This window comes from Myotis yumanensis, unplaced genomic scaffold, assembly GCF_028538775.1.
Source record: "Myotis yumanensis isolate MYYU_CA2020_CCGP unplaced genomic scaffold, mMyoYum1.0.hap1 SCAF_3, whole genome shotgun sequence".
NCBI classification, from domain to species: domain Eukaryota; kingdom Metazoa; phylum Chordata; class Mammalia; order Chiroptera; family Vespertilionidae; genus Myotis; species Myotis yumanensis.
Genome location: NW_027223754.1, coordinates 116479459 through 116505627, shown reverse-complemented (window position 1 = coordinate 116505627; position 26169 = coordinate 116479459).

Sequence of the window (26169 nt, the reverse complement as noted above, 5' to 3'; positions counted from 1 at the left end):
AAAACTTCCAGAGGAGTGAAAGGAAGTGGCTTACATAAAAACAAGAATAAAATTGTTCACAGTCTTCTCATCAATGATGACAATGCAATTCCTTCCATGTGCTGAAAGTTATTTCAAACCTGAAATTGTATCTCCAGTCAAATTATCAATCAGAGAATATCTGAGTGGCCACCAAACATATGAATAGATATTCAACGTTATTACTTACCAGAGAAAAGCAAATTAAACCCACAATGAGATACTCACTAGGATGACTAAAATTACAGGACTGACAATAACAAGCGTTGATGAAGTGAATCATAAGAACTATGAATAGTTCAACCACTTTTCAAAAATTGATGTATCGCCATCTGGGACCCCTCAGATTATACACGTCCAAGAGATGGTCACAAAAAGCCATTTACAGGACCGTTTAAAGCAGACTCGTTTGTAAGAGCCACAACTTGGAAACAGCCCAAATGACTAGCAACAAGAAAATGGATAAACTCCTTACTACACAGCAGTTCTAACAGCACAGAGTATCGACATACAAACAACAAAGAATAATTTCATTGTTAATATGTTGAATGAAAAAAGGCGAACGTGGAGTAGAAATGAAATTATTCCATTTTAGGACCTTGTAGAGCAGGCAAAACTAATCTGTGGTGACAGAAACACAGTTGATGCCTGAGTTGCTGAGGCAGTAGCTCTGACCCCGAAGGGAACTCTCTAGGTGATGGAATTGTTCTGTATCTTAATATGGGTGGTAGTTACAAGTAAAAATTTATCCTGTTTTATGCAACTTATGTCTCAATAATTACCAAAAAAAGTAAAAAACAAGAAGAAATTGTCAAACAAACAGGAGCAAAAGAAAGACATTTAGGGGTATGCAATAACTCAGAAAAAAGTGTGCATTTTTACAAACTTTAAAAAAAAAATATTCCTGGGTGCATACCAGCAAAATAGAAAAAGGAACTAAAGAAGGAGAATGACATGGGAAAAGTAACCAATAGTCACTGAGTTAGACATGGATAGAAGGAAACCATTCTAACTTGAATCTGGGGTGATTCTCTTTTCAGAGGCAAGATCATGATGATTAAAAATTTTATTTCCTTCTCTAAAGATTCAATAACACTTTTATTTATGCACTTAATCTTTAAGGCTGGGAAAACAGAGATACAATCTAAGGTGAATGAATCAGGAAATTGGGGCTTATGCCTATTTTTTAAAGTCATTTGGGAAGGAAAGGATGAAGAGGAGAAGGTAACAGGCACAGAAGGCTACATTCCCTATCTTTCTGAGCAGATTGTCCTCAGACCCTGTTTCTCGGGCTATGAACCATCTGCCCAGAAAAATAAGAAATAGTGATAAGTAATCACCATAAAAGCTTTAGAAAAAGAGAGAAAGACTCAGCTTGCCACGAATGAGTCCAGAGATGGAATTATAAGGACAGATTTATTTACATTTCATTTTGTTTGTGTCCTCCTGTATGCTTAATTATTTAAGTATTAGAGACCCCATGCATGAATGGGTGCACCAGTGGGGTCCCTCGGCCTGGCCTGTGGGATTGGCTGAAACTGGCTCTCCAACATCCCCTGAGGGGTCCCAGATTGCGGGAGGGTGCAGGCCAGGCCGAGGGAACCCACCAGTGCACGGGGCAGGGAGGGACACGGAAGGCTAGCCAGCTGGGGAGGGACTGCAGGAGGGCTCCAGGGCATGTCTGGCCCATCTCCCTCAGTCCGGATGCCAGCAGCAAGCTAACCTACTGGTCAGAGTATCTGCCCCCTGGTGGTCAGTGCCCGTCATAGTGAGTTGAGTGGCCTTAGAATATCATTAGCATATTACACTTTGATTGGTTGAACAGATGACTGGATGACCGGACACTTAGCATATTAGGCTTTTATTATACAGGATACTCATTGGCTACTTTGGGGAGGAAGGAGGAAGGAAGGAAGGAAGGAAGGAAGGAAGGAAGGAAGGAAGGAAGGAAGGAAGGAAGGAAGGAAGGAAGGGAGGGGAGGGAGGGAGGGAGGGAGGGAGGAAGGGAAGGAAGGAACGAAAGAGAAGTGGGGCAAGGAGAGCGAACAAGAAGAAAGGAAGGAGACCATGTCTATTCTGGCTGAGGAGCCCTGAGATAAAGTGCTAAGTTGGCGGAAGTAGGTCAGCTGAGCTGGAAACTAGGGTTTCTTAGAAATGCATTTAAAAGATCATTTTGGCAAAAAGGCAGAAACATATTCTTCTGCCTAGAATGAGCCATGATGGGAAGAAATTCGCGTTCAGCAGGTTTGAGCACTGAGACGCCAGAAGAAACTGGCGTCTCAGATGGAAGCGTCAAGTACTTTGCCTTTCCTGATGGGAGCAGTGCTCTGCGGGGGAGGTACTCTCCACAGTCCCCTTCTGTTCCAACAATACTTTAGATCTTAGACACTATCTCAGAAAATAAAGTCCCTGAACCCCATCATCTGTTCTACAAAGATTTATGAGTCCAGCTCTGGCCAGACACCATTCTAGGCCTGGAATGGATGGTAAGAACACACCAGCTGCAGCGTCTCCAGCCTGGAGCTCACCATGGAGAGCAGGGCCAGCCATGAATACAGGCAGTGCCTGTGAAGAAGGGATGAGACACCAGGGGCTTGTGAACAGGACTTTCAATATACAGAGGAAGCTGTGTGGGCACAGGAGCCAGATAGGACCTGGCTTTGCAGCCTGTGGAAGTGACTTGGTCACTTCCTGGTTAGTTGGCTTCAGTTTCCTACCTGCAGAGCACCGAAAACAAGCCAGCTGGGCCCACAGTAAGTGCTTCAAGGAGTCAAGATATATACATGAGACTGTTCAGAACAGGAGCTAGGACCAGGGGGAACACAGCTCAGGTGGACCGTCTTAGCCTAGGGCTCAGGGATCCGGGAGGAGCAGCTTTGGGGGAAGTTAGGTCTCGAAGGCTCCATGGTGAGGTGGGCTTGGAACCACCCACCCTTGCTTTTAGATAAGCCAGATGAAGCCCAGGAAGTTCCCCACTTTACAGCCAAAGCTGTGAAGGGTACAGGGGGTCCCTAAACCTTCCCCTATGCCCTACCCATGCACTCCTCAAAGTTGGTCCTTTTCATACCCTGATCATGTTTCCAGGCCGTGGCCCCCTGCCCCTTCCAGCCTTTGAAGGTGACTGAGCTCCAGGTGGGGCTCCCAAGTGGAGGAAGGGAAGGCATGTGGTGAAGCAGAGCTGCTTGGGGGGCTGGCCTCCAGCGGGGGCTCCAGTCAGTGGTCGGCGTGCAGAGACTGTTAGCTTTTGTCGTTAATGTGATCAGGATGGACACTGGGCTCATCTTGCTCGGGACCCACATTTCTATGGAGAGTGGGGCAGGAGTGAGAGACATTCAACTTGCCCTTGAACACTCTTAGTCTTTTCTGGTTCAGAACCATCTCTTCCATTTCAACAGCCAATCAGTACCAGCTCTGAGTCCTGACTGCCTGGTTCCTGGACCTCTGGCCTGCTAAGGAGGGGCTGATCCCACTCAGTCTTTGACGGGAGGGGCTGGCCTTCAGAGCTGCAGTCCAGCCTGGGGCTCCACACCCACAGCCCCCTTTGCACAACTCGAAGCCTCTTCTTCAGACCCCTACTTCTCTCCGCTCTTTCTGGAAAGCATGGGACTTAACAGGTCCCTCTCATTATTGGTATAATCTGTGTGGGGTCCTGTTTGAGGCTCCTTTATCTATTGCTCCCCTACTGGGGTACCACTGGCACAATCAGCCTGGTGCTGTTGGGCTCTCTCTCTACTTTTCTGGGGTGTCTATTGAGGTGTTTATTGTCTAGTTCCTTTTACCCAGTCCTTCTCAGAGACCCAAGCCACATCTTTTTCCAACTATTGGCCAAGAGATACCAGTCCTATCACCCTCCAGGGGGATCTCAAAAAGAAAAGGTGTGGCCCCCTTTGGGCACTGCATCGCTATGGGGCTGTGGCCCTCACACTGCTAAGGCTTGTGTCAGTGTGACAGACCACGATGACAGATGCAGGAGTGCACAGGGTGAAAGCCAGTCTGTGGTGAAGGCAGGAGAGGGCTCCCTCTTCTGCCTCCTCAGGCTGGCCCCAGGCATTATCACCTGGCTCTATCTGTCTCTCCTGTGGGCCACCTGCCCGAGCTTGCATGTCTCAGGTCCTCACAGCCCACAGTCTGGTAAAATCCAGTGACCTCTGCTTCCTCTTGGCCTCTGTGCATCACAGGAATTTCAACTCAGGTTGAAGCGGAGCTTGGAGAGCAAGGCAGAGGGAGTGTGGCTCCATTTACCTGCTACACCCATTTCTAACCCCATCCTCAATCTAGGCACCATGCCCCCCAAATTATTATCTTTGTTACCATCTCATATAAATGTTCTGTCCTTGTCATTCAGGAAATAGTTTGGCTGAAGCAATCTCCCTCTGGGGCAGACACCGGCTCCTCTCGCTTGCTGCCAGGGTTATTGTCACCTCTCCCAACTACCTAAGCCACACTGGCTAGGGCAAGGCTACTGCTTCTTTATGGACTGAAGAATCACTATTTGGAGACTCAACATGCATAATGATTTCTTTCTTCAAGATGGTATCCACCTTCCTCTCCCCCACTGCCAATACATCTCAATGATGCAATAGGTGAAGAGCTACAGAAAAACAATCAATCTGTGTGGCATAAAAAAAAAAAACACACCAGTTTAATATGGTAAAAACACACCCACACACATTCTTCCTATTACACAAACAGCTTAGAAGCAAATTGTTTCACAGTTGAAACAGGAACACCACAGTTTCTAGGTCCTCAACCCAAAATGGTAGGCAAGGCCATTTAGGTAATGGCCGTGGGTCCCCCTTTCCTTTGTGATGAGCTTAAGAGGAACTGCTACAGTCACTATGATGTACACTGACCACCAGGGGGCAGACACTCTGACCAATGGGTTAGCTTGCTGCTGGGGTCTGGCCAATCGGGACTGAGCGAGATGGGCTGAACACACCCTAGAGCCCTTCCGAAGTCCCTCCTGGCTTGCCAACTTCCCCCATCCCTCTTTGGCCCTGATCATGCACCGGTGGGATCCCTCAGCCTGGCCTGAGCCCTCTCGCAATCCAGGACCCCTTGGGGGATGTCAGAGAGCCAGTTTTGGCCCAATCCCACTCAATGCAGGAGCTGCCTCCTGATGGTCAGTGCGGTCCCACAGGGGGAGCTCTGCTCATCCAGAAGCCAGGCTCACAGCTGGTGAGTGCAGTGGCAGCAGTGCTAAGGATGTCTGACTACCGGCTTAGGCCCACTCCCCATGGGCCTAAGCCAGGGGTAGGCAAACTTTTTGACTCGAGAGCCACATGGGTTCTTAAACTGGACCAGAGGGCCGGAACAAAAGCATAGATGGAGTGTTTGTGTGAATTAATATAAATTCAAAGTAAACATCATTACATAAAAGGGTATGGTCTTTTTTTTTTAGTTTTATTCATTTCAAACGGGCCGGATCCGGCCCTTGGGCCGTAGTTTGCCCACGGCTGGCCTAAGCCGTCAGTTGAACATCCCCCAAGGGCTCCTGAACTGCGAGAGGGTGTAGGCTGGGCTGAGGGACAACCCCCCAAGTGCACGAATTTCATGCACCGGGCCTCTAGTATAAAAATAAAACCTTGGTGCTTTGACACAACTCAGCTGACCTGATATTTTAACTGTGCTGTCCCAGGAAGAAACCTGTCCCCAGCATGGGCATCCTACCTGTCCCATATCCTACCTGCACTCTGTCTCAGAGTGTTCTGCTGGGTAAATGGATCTAATTCCACAGATGCTTCACACCCGAACAAATCTGATGTTTCTTCCAAGAAGGAACCAGAAGACCAGACATCCTTGGCCTCTGAGACTAAACAGCTTTAAACAGGTTACCACTTTTGAATTTCATTTCATTTTTCTGTCTACCTCTCTCAGAATGTTATAATATAAATGTCATCGAAAATAAGTTGTACAGTTAGGCAACACTTGTCTTTATGTAGCACCTGCCTAAACCAGCTGATTAACAGACTGAAATGACCCAGATGAATTTCTGTCACGTGTGTCTTTTCATCAGCTGAAACGTGGCATCTTTGCTCCTGCTACAAAGTTAAGTAAGGAAAGTACTGAGGGACCCCCAAATTGGCCTGGACCTCACCCTAGCATCCAGATCTGCCATCTGGCTTTGCTCACCTGCAGTCACTGAGGAGTTTAGCTTTCAAGATCAGGGTCATGCAGGTCCTGGGCACTCTCACTCAGTACATATACTTGTTTAGTGTGTAAGCCATGCAGAACCCACTCCCCTGTGGCTCCTCTTCACACTCCTCATGACCCTGGTTGTGTTCCCTCCCCTATGACTACCTGGCTAGTTCACTTTCCTCCTACGTGAGTCCCTAGGTCACAGTCACTCCAGGGTCCTACTGCTGCTTCTGGCCTCAGCCAGGTTTGCTCACTCATTTCTTTGATTTCCATAGACAGGGTTTGGGAGGTTTAGGACCATCCCAGAGGAAGAAGGAACAAAGCTAGTCCTCACTGGTCTGGCCTCAGTAGTAAGCTTGTATAGGACAAGCACATCTTGTATACCTCCGAGAGTGACTCCTCGTATCTCTCATATGTCTTCATACTAAAAATGTATCACTTGCTAGCCCTTTGGGTGTATCACACAGGACTCCCTACTCATATGGTTGGAATTCAATACACGTCTGCCTTTGGAAGAGGATTTCTCTATGCTGAGGCCCAGAAGGAAGGTATGAAGGGAGGGAAAACCCTCACTGAATTCATCTCCTAAACATTTCTGGAATCCTCTCTCTTCTGCTCATCTCCACTGCACCACCCTAGTCCAGGCTATGAGGATTATTGAACAACCAAACCCTTTTCTGCCAAGACTGCTGCCACCATCACTAAGAATGGCAGCCAACTGGTCTACCCTCCCGACTCTGAATCCCTCCCATCATTCGCCTCAGGCATCATTCCAAGTGTAGGTCTGCTGACAGAGAACAAACTTACAGTCACCATAAGGGAAGTGGGATGGGCAGAAAAGGGGAAGGGGATTAAGGGGTACAAATACCCAGTTATAAAATAAGTCACAAGGATGTAATGTATAGCACAAGGAATATCATCAATAATATTGTAATAACTATGTGCAGTGCCAGATAGTTACTAGATTTATGGTGGTGCTCACTTCACCTATAATAATAAAAGGGTAATATGCTAACTAGACCGAATGTCATTCCAGACGTCTTTCTGGACGAAGCCGGGGCCAGAAGGAAGCCTGGGTCTGGGTGCCTCCCAGCGGCCGGAATGAAGCCCAAGTCCTGGGTGCCAGAGGGAAGCCAGTGCTGGGAGCTCGGGGAAGAAAGGCCTACTCTTGCATGAATTTCGTGCATAGGGCCTCTAATAAGGTATGTAAATGATTAATCACTATGTTGCACACCTGAAACTAATAGGATATTGCATATCCTAATATATAAAAGCCCAGGGTAGTAATGACCAATCCCAACCAAAGGCTGACCAACCCAGAAGTCCTTCAGTCAGCACTGGGTTGCCCGCTGCAGCCTGGTGATCCAGCACTGACTGCCCAGAGGGCTGAGACCCAGAGAGAGAGGCAGGGTCTGATCCGCAGTCTCAGTGGCAGCTGTTGATCAGTACTTGCCTCTCTCTTTCTCTCCCTGTTTCTTTCCGGGTTTCGCCAGCAGCTGGGCCTTTCTTTCTCTCCCGGCCTCCTTGGGCTGCTGTTCAGCCCTGCCTCTCTGATCAGGCCTGGAGATAGGCCTGGAGATGCTGACTGGCATAGGAACCGACCAATCAGAACCAAATGTGGGTGCTGTGAAGAACCAATGGCTGCCTAGGATGCAGAGCTTCTGATGCTGACTGGCATAGACACCAACCAATCAGAACCAAATGTGGATGCTGTGGGGAGCCAATTACTGCCTAGGAGGTGGAGCTTTTGACATTGATTGGCATAGAAACCGACCAATCATAACCAAATCTGGGTGCTGTGGGGAGCCAATTACTGCCTAGGAGGTGGAGCTTTTGACATTGATTGGCATAGAAACCGACCAATCATAACCAAATCTGGGTGCTGTGGGGAGCCAATTACTGCCTAGGAGGTGGAGCTTTTGACATTGATTGGCATAGAAACCGACCAATCATAACCAAATCTGGGTGCTGTGGGGAGCCAATGGCTGCCTAGGAGGCAGAGCTTTTGAAACTGACCAATCAGAACCAAATTGGCCAGCAGAGGAGGGCAGTTGGGGGCAACCAGGCTGGCAGGGGAAGGCAGTTAGGGGTGATCAGGCAGGCAGGCAGAGGCAGCTAGGGGCAATCAGGCAGGCAAGCAGGTGAACAGTTAGGAGCCAGAGGTCCCAGATTGCAAGAGGGACGTCCCTGTAGAATCGGGCCTAAACCGGCAGTTGGACATCCCCCAAGGGGTCCCCAATTGGAGAGGGTGCAGGCTAGGCTGAGGGAACCGCCCCCCTCCATGCATGAATTTTGTGCATCGGGTCTCTAGTCAACTATTATTTTAAAATAAATTTTAAAATAAACAAACAGAGTGCAGATCTTCAGGGAGCACGTGTGTCTTCCCGTTGTTCTGGGAACATGGTTATGAGTCTCTGCCTGCTCTTACCATGGGGTCATCCCCTCAGGGATGCTTCCTTTTGGTGTGTTCTCTCAGGGATGCTGGTTGCCTTTTAGTCCTAGACCTCAACCTGCTAACCTCCGCCCGGACAGTCTTTGCACAGCTGTCCCCTCTGCCTAGAACACTCTAACCCACCTGCTGCTACAGCCCTCCACCTCGTTAGCTGTATTTATCTATCACCCTTCCCCAGTCTCTCTATCAAATCCCACTACAGTAAGTTCTTCCACCAGCACATCCCATTTGCATCTGACTGCTTCACTGACTGCCTCCCTTACCCAAAGGGAAGCTCCAAGCACAGGCATTTCATCTGTTCTTAGTCCTCTGGGCTTTATGCAGTAGGTGCTCAGCATAAATGTTTCCTGAATGAGTGAATTTTCTTGGCATTGTTTCTTTCCCAAGAAACAGTCCCTGGTCTTCATTTGGGCTCTTGCCAGCTTCACCTCCCCAGGAAGCTAAGACTGTTCCCTTGTGTCTCTGGGCCTCTGAGAATTAGCATATTTCAGAGGATCTAGGTGGAATACATACAGGCTTCTTAATTAGTAACCAACTCATCTAACCCTTTTCAATCAGTTAACTGACTGGAGTGGCTAATGAACATGAGGACTTGTTTCTATTGTGATGGACTTTAAAGTGTAATGCTCAGGGGTGAGCTGTGTGGCTTGGTTGTGTCTGATCAACTCAGGGCTGAGTGATCGAGGTAAAGCAACCCCAGGCAGCAACCAGCAGCTTGACTATGGGGGCAGGGGAACAGAACTGGCTGATCCAGCAAAGAGCCAAATGGTACAACTTCACTGGTTGGGGGTGGAGGGGGAGGGTTTGCAAAGCTGCAGTGCAGCAATGCTGGTGTTTCCTCAGGGTGATGGAACCCAGGGGATGGATGGAGTCCTGGGACAGTGTATTCTAAAAGATGCGGAAGGACATGGTGGCAGAACCACTGCTCCAAATGGGAATAGTCTGGAGCTCTTAGAAATGAGGTGTTTCCTCAGAACAGTGGCTTCAATTTTGGTTGCACATTAGAATTGCCTGAGCAGCTTTAAAAATATTGGTACTTGGGTTTCACCTCCAGAAATTCAGATAATTATCTGGGTTGTGATCTGGGTGTTGGTATTTTAAAAGCTCCCTAGCGGTGCTGATAGGCAGCCAAGGTTGAGAACTGCTGGCTTAGAGGGGAAAGGTCATTCCAGAGTTCACAGACTGTGGTGGGTGGTGAGAAAGGAAGAGAAAGTGGATGGTGGCTGTGCGAGGAAGAGATGCCTTAAATGATGCCATCTGTAAGTTTTTCAAACATGAATCAGATTTTATAAACTAAATCTCATTAACATGGCCCACAGATATCTTAAAGTAGCCCTGTGGTGGAAAAATTGAACAATCACCTAATTTACTTATTTAGTATGATGAGATTGCATCCATCAGTCATTCTTTCATTGTCACATATCCTTCGAAACTGGGGGACAGTTGAACTAATTCCCCACGGGTTAGAATTGTGGAATCAGACTTTGGCCCAGCACTTACTAACTGGTCTTAAATGTTGTGCAAAATAAGTGATTTGTAATGCACACACCCCACCTCTGTGCCTGAAGATTTGAAGGCAGTGAGACTGGGTTGGGGCCTAGAGAAGGTGTGTCTAACACTAACAAACTGCCCAGGTAAAGGCAAAAATGATCTGTAACCCCAAGTTGAGAAATGCTGAGTTAAAGACTTGGGATAAAGGCTTAATGTATTTGGTTTACTTAAGAGCCCTCTAATCTACCCTATCAGCCTCTAGTGTGACAGCATTTCCAATACAATGGAAGCCGGATGAGGAAATAACTCCTAGGGCTGTAGTGTAAGTGTCTAGAGAGCCAGCACAGAGCATATCCCATTAGGTATGTCCTCACATGTTACAAAACTGACAGAGGCAAAGCTTAAGCCTGTCAAGAAGTATTTTATACTCCACAGCTCAAGGCAACCCCATATCTGAAGCGCTGTCAGGAATGCTGAAAGCCTTCCAGAGCCTCCATCTGAGATTGGGGAGCATGAGGCAGCCAGTATCTGGACTCATCTTCACCTTGGCCCTCGTTGCCTGAGAGGGAAACTCCCAAAGATGGAGGGTTGCTCAGAAAAAGTTCTGCCTGAGGGACATCGCATAGTTTGAGGCTCTCTGGTATTACTCCCTCATCACAGCCAAGGTACGCCAGCTAACTAGAATGGTGGGCATGTGTCTACATTATACTCTGTGCAATAGCAAAGCAGGTCTATGCTAGAGTAAAAGCAGTGACAGATCTACCTCAGGGAAGGATCATACTCCCAATGTGCTATATATAGTAGAGATTACCATTTTATTTCCTTTTTGTTTGCTTAGCCATTTAACCCTAAGTATTGGGAGAGAGCACATATCATGCATGGTCCTGAGCACAAGTATGTTGAGCTAAAGGGAAAGGAAAGAAAACACGGTGATAGGATTCAGGTGAGCAGGCTGGGTAGCCAACCCCAGTGAAAGCCTGGGAAATGGCACTTTCCTTTTCCTTCACAAAAAGGATTCATGCTTCCTGTCCCTGACCCATCAGGGGTTAAGGAGATAATGCTAGCCTCCAACCAACCACTTCAGCTGCAAAGAATGGAGACTAGAAAGTGAGTTGTAGAAGACTCTTGTTGAAAGATCAAAGGACCATGACAAAGCAGCAAAATCCTATATAATAAAAGCCGAATATGCTAAGTGTCCAACAGTTCGTTCAACCGTTCAACCAGTCACTATGATGCGCACTGACCACCAGGGGGCAGATGCTCCAACTGGTAGGTTAGCTTGCTGCTGGGGTCCAGCAGATCCAGACTGGGTGAGACAGGTTGGACACGCCCTGGAGCCCTCCCTCAGTCCCTCCCCAGCCTCTAAAATATTTATTCTAATTAACTTCCTTTCAATGTGCACAAATCCGTGCACCAAGCCTCTAGTATCTTTATAAGCAAACCATAGCTCCCAAAAGGAATGGAAGAAATGAAGCAGTATAAAGAAGAAATGAAAGAATCAAATGAATACCCAAGATATTGGCCAGTGCACAGTCAGAAATCAGACAGAGAATTGCAGCCAGAGCACAGAACACTTCACACATCTGGAGAGTCATCACTAGCTCTGAGGCTTATCATAAGCAAGTACTGAGAGCACATGTGTAGGTTGCTAATGGCTAACCTAAAGGGTGACCTGGGTATAACAGAGAAGTTTAATACGCAGCATTCTAAGGCACCGCAAGCCCATGTTGACCAGATAACTGAAATGGCAGCAACAATGAGGAAAGCTACTGAGAAAGAACCTCCACATAGGGTAAAATAAGAAACAATTTTCAACTTAAACAGGAAATCAGGTATTTAATATAAATATTTAAAACTCAAGATGTATATTTTAGCCTCTTAAAAGATGATGCATAAGAAAGTTCAATCTTTGTTAAGAGTCAATCTTTGTCAATTTTTGTCACATGATTTGAGCCTACTAAATTAATTAATAGAATGCTAGAAAATCACTTCCTCAATCTGTCCACCATTGATTACTTTCAGATTATGAACAATACACTGAAGTGACATGTTTAAAGATGGTTTTTGAAAATGCATAATAAATGGATATAGGCTCTATCCTTACTAAAGTATAATTTAAAAATAATTCAATAGATGAACAGATGAGAAGCTCTCATAATGACATCACAGGGTGAGGATAGTTACCTTTTTGAGGAGCTGCTGTTTTCCACAGTGTCTGTACCATTATGCATTGCCACCAGCAACTTACAATAATTTCAATCTCCTCTTTTTCTTTTTTTCCTTTTATTGAATTTATTGAGGTGACAATGATAAAAATAAAATTATGCAGGTTTTAGGTGCACAATTCCATAACACATACATCATTTGTACACTGTATTGTGTGTTCACCACCCCAAGTCAAGTCTCTGTCCGTCACCATTTATCCCCTGTATACCCTCCTCCACTTCCCCTTACCTCCCTACCCCCTACAATCACCACACTATTGTCCATGTCCATGAGTTTTCTCTCTCTTTTTTTTTCCTTTTTGCTCAATCTGTCCACCCTCCCACTTAGCCTCCCAACCCCTGTCCCTCAACAGTTGTCAGCCTGCTCTTTACCTATAAGTCTGTCTCTATTTTGCTTTTTAATTCATTTTGTTCATCAGATTCCACATATGAGTGAAATTATATGGTACTTGTATTTCTCTGACTGGCTTATTTCATTTAGCATAAAGCTCTCCAGGTGCATCCGTATTGTCACAAAGGGTAAGATTTCCTTCCTTTTTTAGGGCCAAGTAGTATTTAATTGTGTAAATACATCACAGCTTTGTTATCCACTCATCAACTAGTGGGTACTTGGGTTGCTTCCAAATCTTGGCTATTATAAATAACGCTGCAATGAACATAGGGGTGCATATATTCTTTCAAATTGGTTTTTCATGTTTCTTCCAATAAATTCCTAGAAGTGGAATCACTGGATCATAAGGTAGTTCCATTTTTGATTTATTGAGGAAACTCCATACTGTTTTCCACAGTGGCTGCACCAGTCTGCATTCCGACCAACAGTTCATGAGGGTTCCCTTTTCTCCACATCCTCACCAACACTTGTTATTTATTGACTTATTGGTGATAGCTATTCTAACAGCTGTGAGGTGATATCTCATTATGGTTTTAATTTTCATTTTTCTGATGATTAGTGACATTGAACATCTTTTCATATGTCTATTGACCATCTGTATGTCCTCGTTAGAGAAGTGTCTATTCAGATTCTTTGCCTATTTTTTAAATTGGATTGTTTGTTGTTTTGGTGTTGAGTTTTATAAATTCTTTATAAATTTTGGACATTAATCTATTATCAGATGTATCAGCGAATATGTTCTCGCATTCAGTAGGTTTTCTTTTCATTTTGTTGATTTTTTTTGCTGTACAAAAACTCTTTAGTCTAATGTAATGCCATTTGTTTATTTTACCTTTTTTCCCTTGCCTCAGGAGATATACCAGAAAAAATATTGCTACAAGAAGTGTCCAAGATTTCACTTTCCATGTTTTCTTCTAGGATTTTTATGGTTTCAAGTCCAACATTCAAGTCTTTAATCCAATTTGAGTTTATTCTTATGTGTGGTGTAAGAAGGTGGTCTAGTTTCTTTTTTCTTTTTTTTTTTCTTTTTTGCATGTATTTTTGTTCAATTTTCCCAATACCACCTATTGAATAGACTATCTTTACCCCATTGTATGTTTTTGCCTCCTTTGTCAAATATTAATTGACTATAAAGGTACAGGTTCATTTCTGTTTTTATGCCAGTATCATACTGTTTTAATTACAATGGCCTTGTAGTATAGTATGATATCAGGTAGCATGATTCCTCTAACTTTGTTCTTCTTTCTCAAGATTGCTGAGGCTATTTGGGGTCAATTATACTTCCATATAAAATTTTGGAATATTTGTTCTACACCATTGGTATCTTGATAGAAATTGTGTTGCTTTGGGTAATATGGACTTTTTAATGATGTTAATTCTTCCTACCCATGAACACAGTATATGCTTCCACTTCTTTGTTTCTTCGTCAATTTCTTTCTTCAGTGTCTTATAATTTTCCAAGAACAGGTCTTTACATCCTTGGTTAAATTTATTCCTAAGTATTTTATTATATTTGAAATAACTGTGAATGGGATTGTTTTCTTATTTTCCCTTTCTGATAATTCTTTATCTTACCTAATAATAGACAAACATGGTAATTGACCATACCTTCACTATGCCTCCCATTGGCTAATCAGCGATATATGCAAATTAACTGCCAACAAAGATGGTGGCCGACAGCCACAGAGCTGGAGCGAGCAGGAGGCTTGCTTGCTCCAGTGATGGAGGAAGCCAAGGTTCCCCGCCTGCCGCGGCCTGCTCTAAGCTACACTCAAAGCAACAAAGTTTCAATTATAGAAGGTAAACAAACCCCAGATACCTGCTTTCAGTGGGCCGTGGCCACGGAGCTGGAGTGAGCAGGAGGAGCTGGAGTGAGCAGGAGGCTTACCTAAGCTCCTCTCAAGGCTACAAAGTTTCAATTATAGAAGGTAAATAAACCTCAGATACCTGCTTTCAGCAGGCCATGGCCACGGAGCTGGAGCAAGCAGGAGGCTTGCTTGCCCCTACGATGGAAGAATATAGAAGGTAAATAAACCCCAGATACCTGCTTTCAGTTGCCATTGCCACAGAGCTGGAGCGAATAAAAAAATAAAAAAAAGAGGAAAGGCTGGGAGCTTCAGTCGCCAGGGGGTTTGGTCAGTCTGAAAACAGCCATCAGCCCCTCACCCAGGCTGGCCAGGCACCCCAGTGGGGACCCCCACACTAAAGGGGGTGTGGCCAGCCTGCAAACAGCCACCAGCCACTCACCCAGGATGGCCAAGCACCCCAGTGGGGACCCCCACCCTGAAGGGGGTTTGGGCAGCCTGCAAACAGCCATCAGCCCCTCACCCAGGCTGGCCAGGCACCCCAGCAGGACCCCCACCCTGATCCAGGACACCCTTCAGGGCAAACCAGTCGGCCCCCACCCATGCACCAGGCCTCTATTCTATATCATAAAAGGGTAATATGCAAATTGACCCTAACAGCAGAACGACTGGGAATGACTGGTCACTATGACACATACTGACCACCAGGGGGCAGACGCTCAATGCAGGAGCTTCCCCCTGGTGGTCAGTGGACTCCCACAGGGGGAGCTCTGCTTAGCCACAAGCCAGGCTGATGGCTGTCAGTACAGTGGTGGTGGTGGGAGCCTCTCCTGCCTCCTCAGCAGCTCTAAGGATGTCCAACTGCAGCTTAGGCCTGCTCCCCGCTGGCAAGTGGACATCCCCCGAGGGTTGCCGGGCTGCCAGAGGGATGTCTGACTGCCAGCTTGGGCCCGATCCCACAGGGAGCAGGCCTAAGCCAGCAGGTGGACATCCTCCGAGGGGTCCCAGACTGCAAGAGACCATAGGCCGGGCTGAGACCCGCCCCCCTCCCCAGTGCACAAATTTTTGTGCACCGGGCCTCTAGTTGGTGTATAAAAATGCAACCAATTTCAGGATATTTATTTTGTATCCTGCTACTTTACTGAATTCATTTATCAGTTCTAGTAGATTTTTATAGAATCTTTAGGGTTCTCTATGTACAGTATCATGTCATCTGCAAATAATGACAGCTTTAGTTCTTCCTTACCACTTTGGATGCCTTTTATTTCTTCTTGTCTGATTTCTGTGACTAGGACTTCCAGAATTAGCTGAATAAGAATGGTGAAAGTGGACATCTCTGTCTTGTTTCTGATCTTAAAAGAAATGCTTGTAGCTTTTTCCCATTGAATGTGATGTTGGCTGTTGGTTTGTCATATATGCCCTTTATTATGTTGAGTTATGATTCCTCTGTTCCCACTTTACTGACAGTTTTTATCATAAGTTGATTTTATCAAATGCTTTTTCTGTATCTATTTACATGATCATGTGGATTTTGTCCTTCATTTTTTTTATGTGGTGTTTCACATTTATTCATTTGAGGATTTTGTACCAACCTTACATTTCCAGAATAAATTCCACTTGGTCATTAAGTATGATCTTTTTAATGTATTGCTGGATGTTATTTGCTAATATTTTGTTGAGAATTTCAGCTTCTATGTTCATCAGGGGTATTAAGAGCTGGTTCTTTGAAAAGATAAATAAGATTGACAAACCTTTAACCAGACTTATTAAGAAAAAAAAAAGAGAGAGAGAGAGGACTCAAATAAGTAAAATCAGAAATGAAAGTAGAGAAGTAACAACTGAAACCAAAGAAATACAAAAGATTCTAAGAAAATATTATAAACAACTGTATGCCAACAAAAAGGGCAACCTGGAAGAAATGGATAAATTCCTAGAAACATACAATCTTCCAAAACTAAATCAGGAAGAATCAGAGAATCTGGGTAGACAGAGTATAACTAGTGAAATTGAAGCAGTAATTAAACAAACAAACAACTCCCAACAAACAAAAGTCCTGGACCAGATGGCTTCACAGGTGGAATTTTACCAAACATTCAAAGAAGAATTAACACCTGTTCTTCTCAAAGTTTTTTAAAATATTCAAGCGAAGGGAAGACACCCAAACTCATTTTACATGGCCAGCATTATTCTACTTCCAAAAGCAGATAAAGACACTACAAAGAAAGATAATTCCAATCTCTTCACATCCTTGTTATTGTCTCTTTTTTATTCTAGTCATCCTAGTGGGTGTGAAGTGGTATCTCACTGTGGTTTTGATTAGTTTCTCTAATAATTAATAATGTTATTCATCTTTTCATGTGTGTATTGGCCTTCTTCACATACCGTCTTCGGAGAAATGTCTGTTTACACCCTCTGCCTATTTTTTTGTTGTTGTTCCATTTATTTATGCATTCATTGTTGATTCTTGTATGTGCCCATTCCAGTTCTGGGAATGCAGTTCAAGCCAGGAGTGTTTTCTCGGAGAGATCTGAAATCTGATAGAGTCAAGGAGCATGGAAGTATTAGAAATGAGGTAGGAAGTCCAGGGATGTGAGAGAGGGAATAGGTAAAGAAGCTCTTATATTTTCAGTTCCGCAACCTTGGAGTATTGGGACAATGCTTTAACCAACTGAGCTATCTGACCAGGTCTTGGACTTTGGGTAGTTTTAAACTGAAACTCATCCAGACTTTAATGTCACCTAGACGCTTAATTATCCTTTCTTTCAGCAACTCATAACCTCTCTGCCATGTGCTCCAATGAGCTAAGATTGTTAAAGGTTGTCATTAGAGCCTCTGCTGGTATAATTCTTTTTTTCCAATAAAGATATCCTCCGAGGTGTCTTTTCAAAATACGTATTAGTCTTTGAAGATGTTCTCTTTTTTCTTTTTCAGTTTACTTATTTATTTGCTAAATCTTAGAATACACAGAAAATACTGTAATTTAGAAGTGTTGATCCTTTTTTTAAATTGAATTTATTGGGGTGACATTGGTTTATAAAATTATATAGGTTTCAGGTATACAATTCTACAATATGTCATCTGTATATTGTTTTGTGTGTTCACCACCCAAGTCAAGTCTCCTTCCATCACTATTTATCTCCCCTTTATCCTCTTCTACCTCCCCCACCCCACCCTCCCCTCTGGCAATCACCATGCTGTGGCCTGTGTCCATGAGTCTTTCTTTTTTCCTTTGCTTAATCCCTTAGCCCTTCTCACCCAGCCCCCACTCCCCTCCCTTCTGACAACTGTCAGTCTGTTCTCTCCACTTTGTTAGTTTATTTTGTTCATCAGATTCCACATATAAGTGAAGTCATATGGTATTTGTCTTTCTCTGACTGGCTTATTTCACTTCATATACACTCGGGGTCTATCCATGCTTTCCCAAAAGGTAAGATTTACTTCTTTTTTACAGTTGAGTAGTATTCCATTGTGTAAACGTACCAGAGCTTTTTTATCTACTCAAAATATTCTTATTCCATATTAATGGTTTTGGGATGTGATTGCTATTCCAGTTCTGGGTATGCAGTTCAAGCCAGGAGTGTTTTCTTGGAGAGATCTGATAGAGTCAAGGAGCGTGGAAGTATCAGAAATGAGGTAGGAAGTCCAGCAATGTGAGAGAGGGAAGAGGTAGAGAAGCTTTTGTATTTTCTATTCTTGCATAATTTGTTTTTCTTTTCTATTGATATATAATTCACATTCCATAACTACACCACTTTAAAGTTTATGAGTCATTGGCATTTAGTATATTTGCACTAATATAACTCCCCAAATGAAGTCTCATACCCACTAAGCTGTCACTCCTATTCCCCTCTCCCACCAGGCCCTGAAAATCATTCCTGTATCCTCTGCCTATTTTTAAAGTTGCATATGATTTAAAGACACAAATTAATCTTCTTATTAGTGAGTGATAAACATTATTTTACATATTCTAGATACAAGTCCCTTAGTAGATAGGTGACTTGCAAATATTTTCTCCTAGTCTTACTTTATGATGGTATAGTTTGAAGTGTAAATGTTTTTAATATTGATGAATTTCAATTTATCTACCTCTTTTTATATTGCTTGTACTTTTGGTGTCATATTTAAGAAACCATTGCCTAGCTCAGGGTCATTAAGACTTAGTCTTGTGCTATCTTCTAAATGCTTTATAGTTTTAGCTCTTACATTTAAGTCTATAATCTGTTTTGAGATATTTTTTATGTATGGTGTGAGATAAGGGTCCAACTTCATGAGCATATCCATTTGTTCCAGCATTATTTGTGGAAAAGACTATTCGTTCTCCCAATAAATTGTCCTGACATCTTTGTTGAAAATAAATGGGCCATAAATGTAAGAGCTTATTTCTGGACTCTTAACTCTACTCCATTAATATGTCTATTCTTATGCCAGTACAACACTATATTGATGACTACAGCTTTATAGTAAGTTTTGAAATCAGGATATACAGTATAAGTCCTCCAACTTCATTCTTTCTTTCTTAATTGTTTCAGCTGTTCATGGTCCTGTATGATCAGTTCATCAATTTCTACAAGAAAATCCAGGTGGGACTTTGAATCTGTAGCTCATTTTGGAGAATATTGCCATTTTAACATTATGTCTCAGCATGCCTGCTCTGATAGATTTGCTTAATACATCTATTTATCACCCTCATCAGTTTCCTCAAGGAAGGACACAGGGCCAATCGCCAATGTCTCTTTCATCTAAATTCAGGTTGCAACATTGAGAAAGCAATAAAGGCTTCACTGGAGGAAGCAAGTGGATTGTGCTTCAATTTTTAAAAGAAATTTAGAAAGACTATTTGAAAACCTTCCACTTTTTAATCATCTCCATCTGTTTGGGTGATTTTGTTTTTTGGATTTTTTTCTTTTTGTTTTTAGTTCCCATCTGTGCCTGCATGGTGCTAGTTACTACAGACAGCCAGTTTACAATGGACATGCCCTGGCTCTCCTCGGTGGTTGACAAGAGAGAACTGTTGGCACCTGGTGGGACAATATTGAAGGTGGAAATGTGGTTGTTTTACTTTTTTCTCCAGACATAGTCTGTTACAGGGCAATATTTGTGGCTCCAAGGAGGAAATGGCTTTCTCTGAGAACTCACTGGCCCTGGACACAAATGGGCAGGCTGCTGAGTGAGGCAGGAGCCTCAGTGCAGGTTAAGAGCAAGAGTCCATTTCACAACTGCACTTGGGTGAGCCCCGGGCGGGGGTGCGGGGGGCTGGCACACAGCAGAGGGAGAGGTCAGCTGTTCTTCCCTGCACCTTAATAAGTCAAGACTGAGACACAGGAGGTGCAAATGTAGTTTAATTTGCAGAAGTCACAGTTACTCACCCCATCAGGAGGTGTTGATTTTTGTCTTGGACTTGCCGATGCCAGCTCACAGTCACAGACCTTTTCTCCCCTCACTCTTCCCTCCCTGAAGTAAACCGTGTTGCAGTTCTTAGACGGGGAACTATTACCTGGGCTTTGGTCCGTCCATCCCTCAGCCAGGTAGCCCTGGTGGTGATCTTCCTACTGGAGAGTAGCCTCACCTACGACCTACTGGGCCCCTCAGACGCTGGCGAAAAGGCTCTGAGATGAACAATTCATGACGTGCTGGCGGCCCAGGCCCACACCTTTAGGGAGAAGGACGCAGAGGCTCTCAGGGACCAGGGTCAGGGTCTCTTTGAAAAACATTCTTGGTTCTGCTCAGGGTCTCATTCCTAGCTGAGCATTTGGGATCTAGCCACAAACGCCCTCTCCAGAATTGTTAAAAGCTCTAATCCAGTGGTTCTCAACCTTCTGGCCCTTTAAATACAGTTCCTCATGTTGTGACCCAACCATAAAATTATTTTCGTTGCTACTTCATAACTGTAATGTTGCTACTGTTATGAATCATAATGTAAATATCTGATATGCAGGATGGGCTTAGGCGACCCCTGTGAAAGGGTCGTTCGACCACCAAAGGGGTCGAGACCCACAGGTTGAAAACCGCTGCTCTAATCTTTCACAATAAGTGGGTATATTGTCCATATCGTGATTTGTGTGACTCAGAATGATTACCCTTTTCCACTGTGAAAGCAGAATCGGGGAAGAAAGGGAAGACCTCTCAGAAGGTCTCAGGGTCAGCAGTTTGGGGTCTGGCTTTCTCCCTGTGCAGCTCAAGGTCAGTTTCAAAGGAGGGAAATTGGCCTGTGAGAAAGGCTAGGCCCCTTGAAGTTTGCAGCAGTTGGGTGGGCAGCTGTCAATCAGGGTGGAGAGCAGGATCGTTAGTGAAAGGGCGTAACTATGAAATGCTACAGAAGTAGACATTTTGATTCTATCATTTTAGCTGCCAACCAGTAACCTAAGCATTGATTGAATCCACTTTGCATTTTTTTAATTTGTACCTTGTTTTCACAAAACCAATAGTTATTAGGAAGGATCAGATTACTCAGTAAATAGTGAGTAATTACTAGGCCCTGGGTACCATTCTGGTCACTGAGCAACAGTGGCGAATAAGAGAAACAGCCACTGCCCTCGTGCGCTGGCTTTGCCTAAGGAGAGAGACAGTGAAGATGGACATAAACACAGAGCCCACGTGCAGAGAGATGGGCTGGGAGGGCATGGGCTGAGGTGGAGAGCTGCAGCCGGAGGCGAAACTAGAAGGGGAAGAAGTACTCAGCCAGCTCCTCACACAGGTGGCTTGTGTGAACCATCTCACTTAAGCCTATTAGGGAAGCAGAAGACACAGAGAGATGAGGCTCCGGAGCCAGGGTCCCACCAGGGCTGTGCAGGGAGTAATCGGTACAGTGGTCAGTTCTGGTCATCTGACTCCAAAGCCTGTGCTCTCTCATGAGGCTGCCTCCAGCCGCTTCCTCCAGCCCCTTCACATTACAGATGGTCTCCGAATGAGCTCTGGGAAGCTGAAATCCAGAGACTCCCACGATTCTGTGTGGGGAAGCCCTCTCTGTGTCTTTCTTCAGAGCATGAGTGAATGAAGATGGGCTGCAAGCTGAGGTTCCAAAGAAGTCAGGCAGCCAGACCTTGTCCCAATGTCATGGTCACAGGAGAAACCCCGCCTCGTCCTTCAATCCCAACCCAGGATGCTCCTGAGCAGGCAGCTCCTGAACTTCTCTGAGGCTGGCTGGCTCCCCACCCTCCCGGCAGACAATGCTCTCAGGCTGCCAGCTGTGCCACCACACACTGAGCGCAGGCGCTATTTTTAAACCCCTCTTTTCTGTGCCCTTTTCATCTGACAGGTGAAGAATTGCAGTCATTTTCACACTGAATAACACTCATTATTCATTATCTGTAATGAAAGACCCGGTTTACTACCTGGGTACTTCCTCCTCCTCAGCCATGCCAAGGCGACCTGTTTAATACTAAGAGGCAATCAGTCCTGTGTTATCCCTAAGGACACGTGACAGTAAATGGAGGTCTGGCCTCCGTGCTCAGGGGGAGGGAAAGGGCCCAGCTGGAGAGGCTTTTACGCAGTCTGGGGCCCCCAGTCAGTGCACAAGAAAGAAATTGTTTTCAAAAATCTCTGAGGCAAAAAGAAAAAAAAAATCTGAGGCTGTCACATCAGCAGCTGGGAATTGTCCTCCCAAATTCAGGGCGTGACCTCACAGGATAATAAGAGTTTTTAATTTAGTGTGCAAGTTCATTTGCTGGCTTGTACAGGAGAAAGTTACATCTCCAAAGGCCTTGAAGCATGCACGTACTTAATGGCACACATTTAAGCAATTTCTGTTTCACCGCTCATGTGGCACAAACCCAGCGCTGTCCAGAGAGGGTGTGTAAGAGAGCTGACAGGTGGGAGGACGATGCCCTGTGGCCGGCGTGGGCCTTGCTGCAGTCACCTGGGGCACTGATTGAGCCCTCGGCTCATGCTCGAAGGTCAGGTCTTTGGCCAGTTCTTCTTAGAGCCCCGCTCTCCCTCCGCCTTGGACTCTGTGCCACACAAAGAAATGGTTGACGTCATTTTCTGTCTACCCAGAGCCCAGGGCACTGGCCTGGCGCTTTGTAGAGCAGCCTGCATTTCAAAGTGTGCTCCCGGGCACGGGCACAGTGGGCGCAGGGAGTGGGCCCCAACGCTACTCACTGGTCAGGGGGCCGCGGCCTGGCGATGCTGTGAGCTGCCTCTGCTCCCCAGCCTGGGCCTGGATTTCCAAGGAGCACCTTCCTTTGCCGCTTCCCAGGCGTGATGTGGCGGCGCAGAAACAGGTTGAACTTCGCACACTGCTCTGTGCCTGCCAGCTGCAGCGACGGTGCGGGAGGGGAAGAACTCGCAGAAAGAGACCAACTCTTCTGAAATCTGTGTTTGCTCTCCGCTCTCCTCCTGGCCTTTCCCTCCTCTGCCGAGGTCCCTGGCATGGACGTGGCTGCTTCGGTCTCCCATGTGCTGGGCCACTGTGAGGGCTGTGGACAGAGACTCCCTGTCAGGAGATGCGGCGCTGCCCGCGTGGGCCAGCAGAGTGAGGAGGAGAGAGAGGTGGCTGCCCCTGTGATTTCCTTGGGAAACTGCACCAAGTCAAGGGCCCGGCCCCAGCACAGAGCTGACCAGAGGAAGGCAAACACACCAGCAGGCGGCAGATGGCAGGCAGCAGCGAAACGCTCCAGACCACAGCTCAGCCTGCGCAGCAAAATGCACTGCAGCCACCCCTCTGGCTTCGGAGGCCTGTAGGTCGGGTCACTCTGTCACGGTGTGAACGTGGGGTCCGTGACCGCGGGGTGTGGCCCAGGAAGAGCTCTCTCACGAGCAGAGGCAGCAAAATGATTTGGAAATTGTCTTAATTTTGCATGTGGTGTGTGTGTGTATGACAGTGATGGTGAACCTTTTGAGCTCAGCGTGTCAGCATTTTGAAAAACCCTAACTTAACTCTGGTGCCGTGTCACATATAGAAATTTTTTGATATTTGCAACCATAGTAAAACAAAGACTTATATTTTTGATATTTATTTTATATATTTAAATGCCATTTAACAAAGAAAAATCAAGAAAAAAATCAGTTCACGTGTCACCTCTGACACACATGTCATAGGTTCGCCATCACTGTTCCACAGGATAAAAATGAGTTATTAGTGCCCATGCTATCAAATTTTAATCTATTTTCATTTCTGTATGCAGAAATAAAATCCAAATGTTAACACATATCTGCTCATTAAATTAGAGTTCGCTTCTAAAAACATAACCCCCAAGGTCTTGATGGCTCCTCATTATACATTTCCCTGTAAACATTGGCTCCTGGCAGTGTTTTGCCAGCTTGGTTTATTGGGCAAGGCAGGCGCCTGCATTTTCTCCTGAGGTCTGAACACTACTTTCTCTATGGTTATCACCGTTACAGTGAAAGGGCCGTTGGGCTCCTGGCCTCGGAGGAGCATTCAGCTGCCTATAAGAAAGGACACAGGACAGGCCAAGCCCTATAAGAAAGGACGCAGGACAGGCCGAGCCCTACGCTGTCCCCGGGAGGAGAGCGGCTCCAGGTGCCTCCTGCGCATCGCCTCCTGCCTGGCTGCATGGAGATCGCCTGTGCAGTTTCCACAGCTCGTATCTAGGAAGGGGGAGAGCTGTGCATTTGCCCATTTGGCTGTAGGAGTAACAGCTAATATTTATAAAGCTCCTACTATCTACAAGTGCTTTTATTAATTCACTTAACCCTCAACATTATGAGGCTGCTATAGTTTCACCTCCATTTTTCAGACAAGGAAACAAGCTGAGAGAGGCCAGGTGACGTGTCCAAGGGCACACTGTTAGGAAGGGGGCGGGGCTTTCTGACTCCCACGGGGAAACATGGCAATAAAGGAAAACCAAAATGTTAGCAAATATAAGTTAAGCTAATGCACAAATTGTGAGCTACTTAAAAGTATTATGACATAATGATTTTTTAAGCTTTTATCAGAGTTTGGCAAATTCCCATAAATACTAGTCTCAGGCAATTTGGCTTCATATTTCAGAAGAATGGGATCAGCTGTGATTAACTCTGCGGACTCCTCTTTGTTATTGAGCCCAGGGCTGGATATAGCCATCAAGTGTCCCAGGATCACAAGGTAATTTTCCTCTTGTTCCTAAGCCTGTGGCCATTGCTTTCTCTTGTTGTTGTCACCATTGATGTCACAAGTATTGGATCACAATCTGGAACAAAATGTAAAGCCTCATCCTGTCGCTGTCACTTCTTGCAACTGGCAGGATCTTCTCCCAAGGATCAACCTAATGTCACTCCTCGTGGGTGGCCTGCCTACAGAGCCCCTGGCATCCTGCCCTGTGGTTTCACCTTTCCATTCCTGGCACAGGAACATCATGGCACTGCCCCTCGGACACTCAGCAGCTCCACAGTGTTTGTCCCTCCCCAGAGTGTGACCATGTGGCATCAAGAACGTGGTTGTGACCATACACCCTACTGAAAGACTGCAGAAATCATTTTGTGTTGTGACTGTAGCATGCGCTGCACAGGTAGTAACCAGCCTGTGCGCATCTCACTCTGTGTTTCAAATCCTGCAAGTGCGGCAGCGCCCATCGCTGGGAAGGCAGAGTGCTTTTGTCCCAGGTCAGCCCTGGGCTCAGTGGTGGCTGCCAGGGGCGCCCACTGATACGATTGTCAGGCTGAGTGCAGGCTCAGCAGGCAAGAGCTCAAGTTTGATTATTCACTGCTGCTGTGGGAGCAGGCGTGGAGATGGTGGTATTGGTATGCAGTGTTTTGCCAGCTTGGTTTATAGGGTGGATTCTACCATGTGTCCTGTGAATGCATTGACCAGTCCCCATGACTCATCCCCTCTATGGAAATTATCCAAAGAATTTCCTCACTAGATGAAACTGCCTTCTTCCTCACTACTTGCTCCCACAAAGCAAAGAACAGTCAGAGGAAAGACAAAGAATCATGGCTGTATCTGAGATTGTGTGAAATTCCTCAGTGGGGCCATGCTGGTCACTCAAGGAGAAGCATGATGCAGTGGGAGGAGTGCAAGCTTTGCACTTGAATCCTGACCCACCACCAGCTGCATGACCTTGAACAGGTTCCTTATCTCTCTGAGTCTCAGTCTCTCCATCCCTAACATGGAGCAAACAATCCCTACAGTCCTGAATGGCTGCGAAAATAGAACCTGCATATGTAAGGCTCAGGGAACAATGCTGAGTCCTACAGGGAGGGCAAAGTTATGATGGCTGAGGAAGGGGAGCTCTGGTTAATGGAGCATCCTGGTTAACTGGTCACACCTCCGGGATTGGATAACCATCTTCTCAAAGGTCCTTGGGTGGCATCATGGGAAGAGTCACAGGATCAAAGTCTGAGGGCCTGAAAACACATCCCAGCTCAGTGCTTCTCAGTTTGGGGCCCTAGAAAACTGACCTCGCTGAGTTTCAGGGCCTCTGTCAGTGAAAAGCAGCTAATAATAACATAGCCCCCGTCAGGATGGCTTTAACCATGAAATCCTTATGAAAGTGCCTGCTTCCCAGTAATCCTCAGAAATGATGTATATCAAATCTTTCATTTCTTTTTATTTGCTAACAGACTTTACTTTTTTGAGAACAGCTTTAGATTTACAAAAACATTGAGGAGATAGGACAGAGAATTCCCATGTCCCCAGCCCAGTTTTCCCTACTATTAACCTCTTACATGGGTGTGGTACCTCTGTCATAATTAATGAACCAATATGGGTCC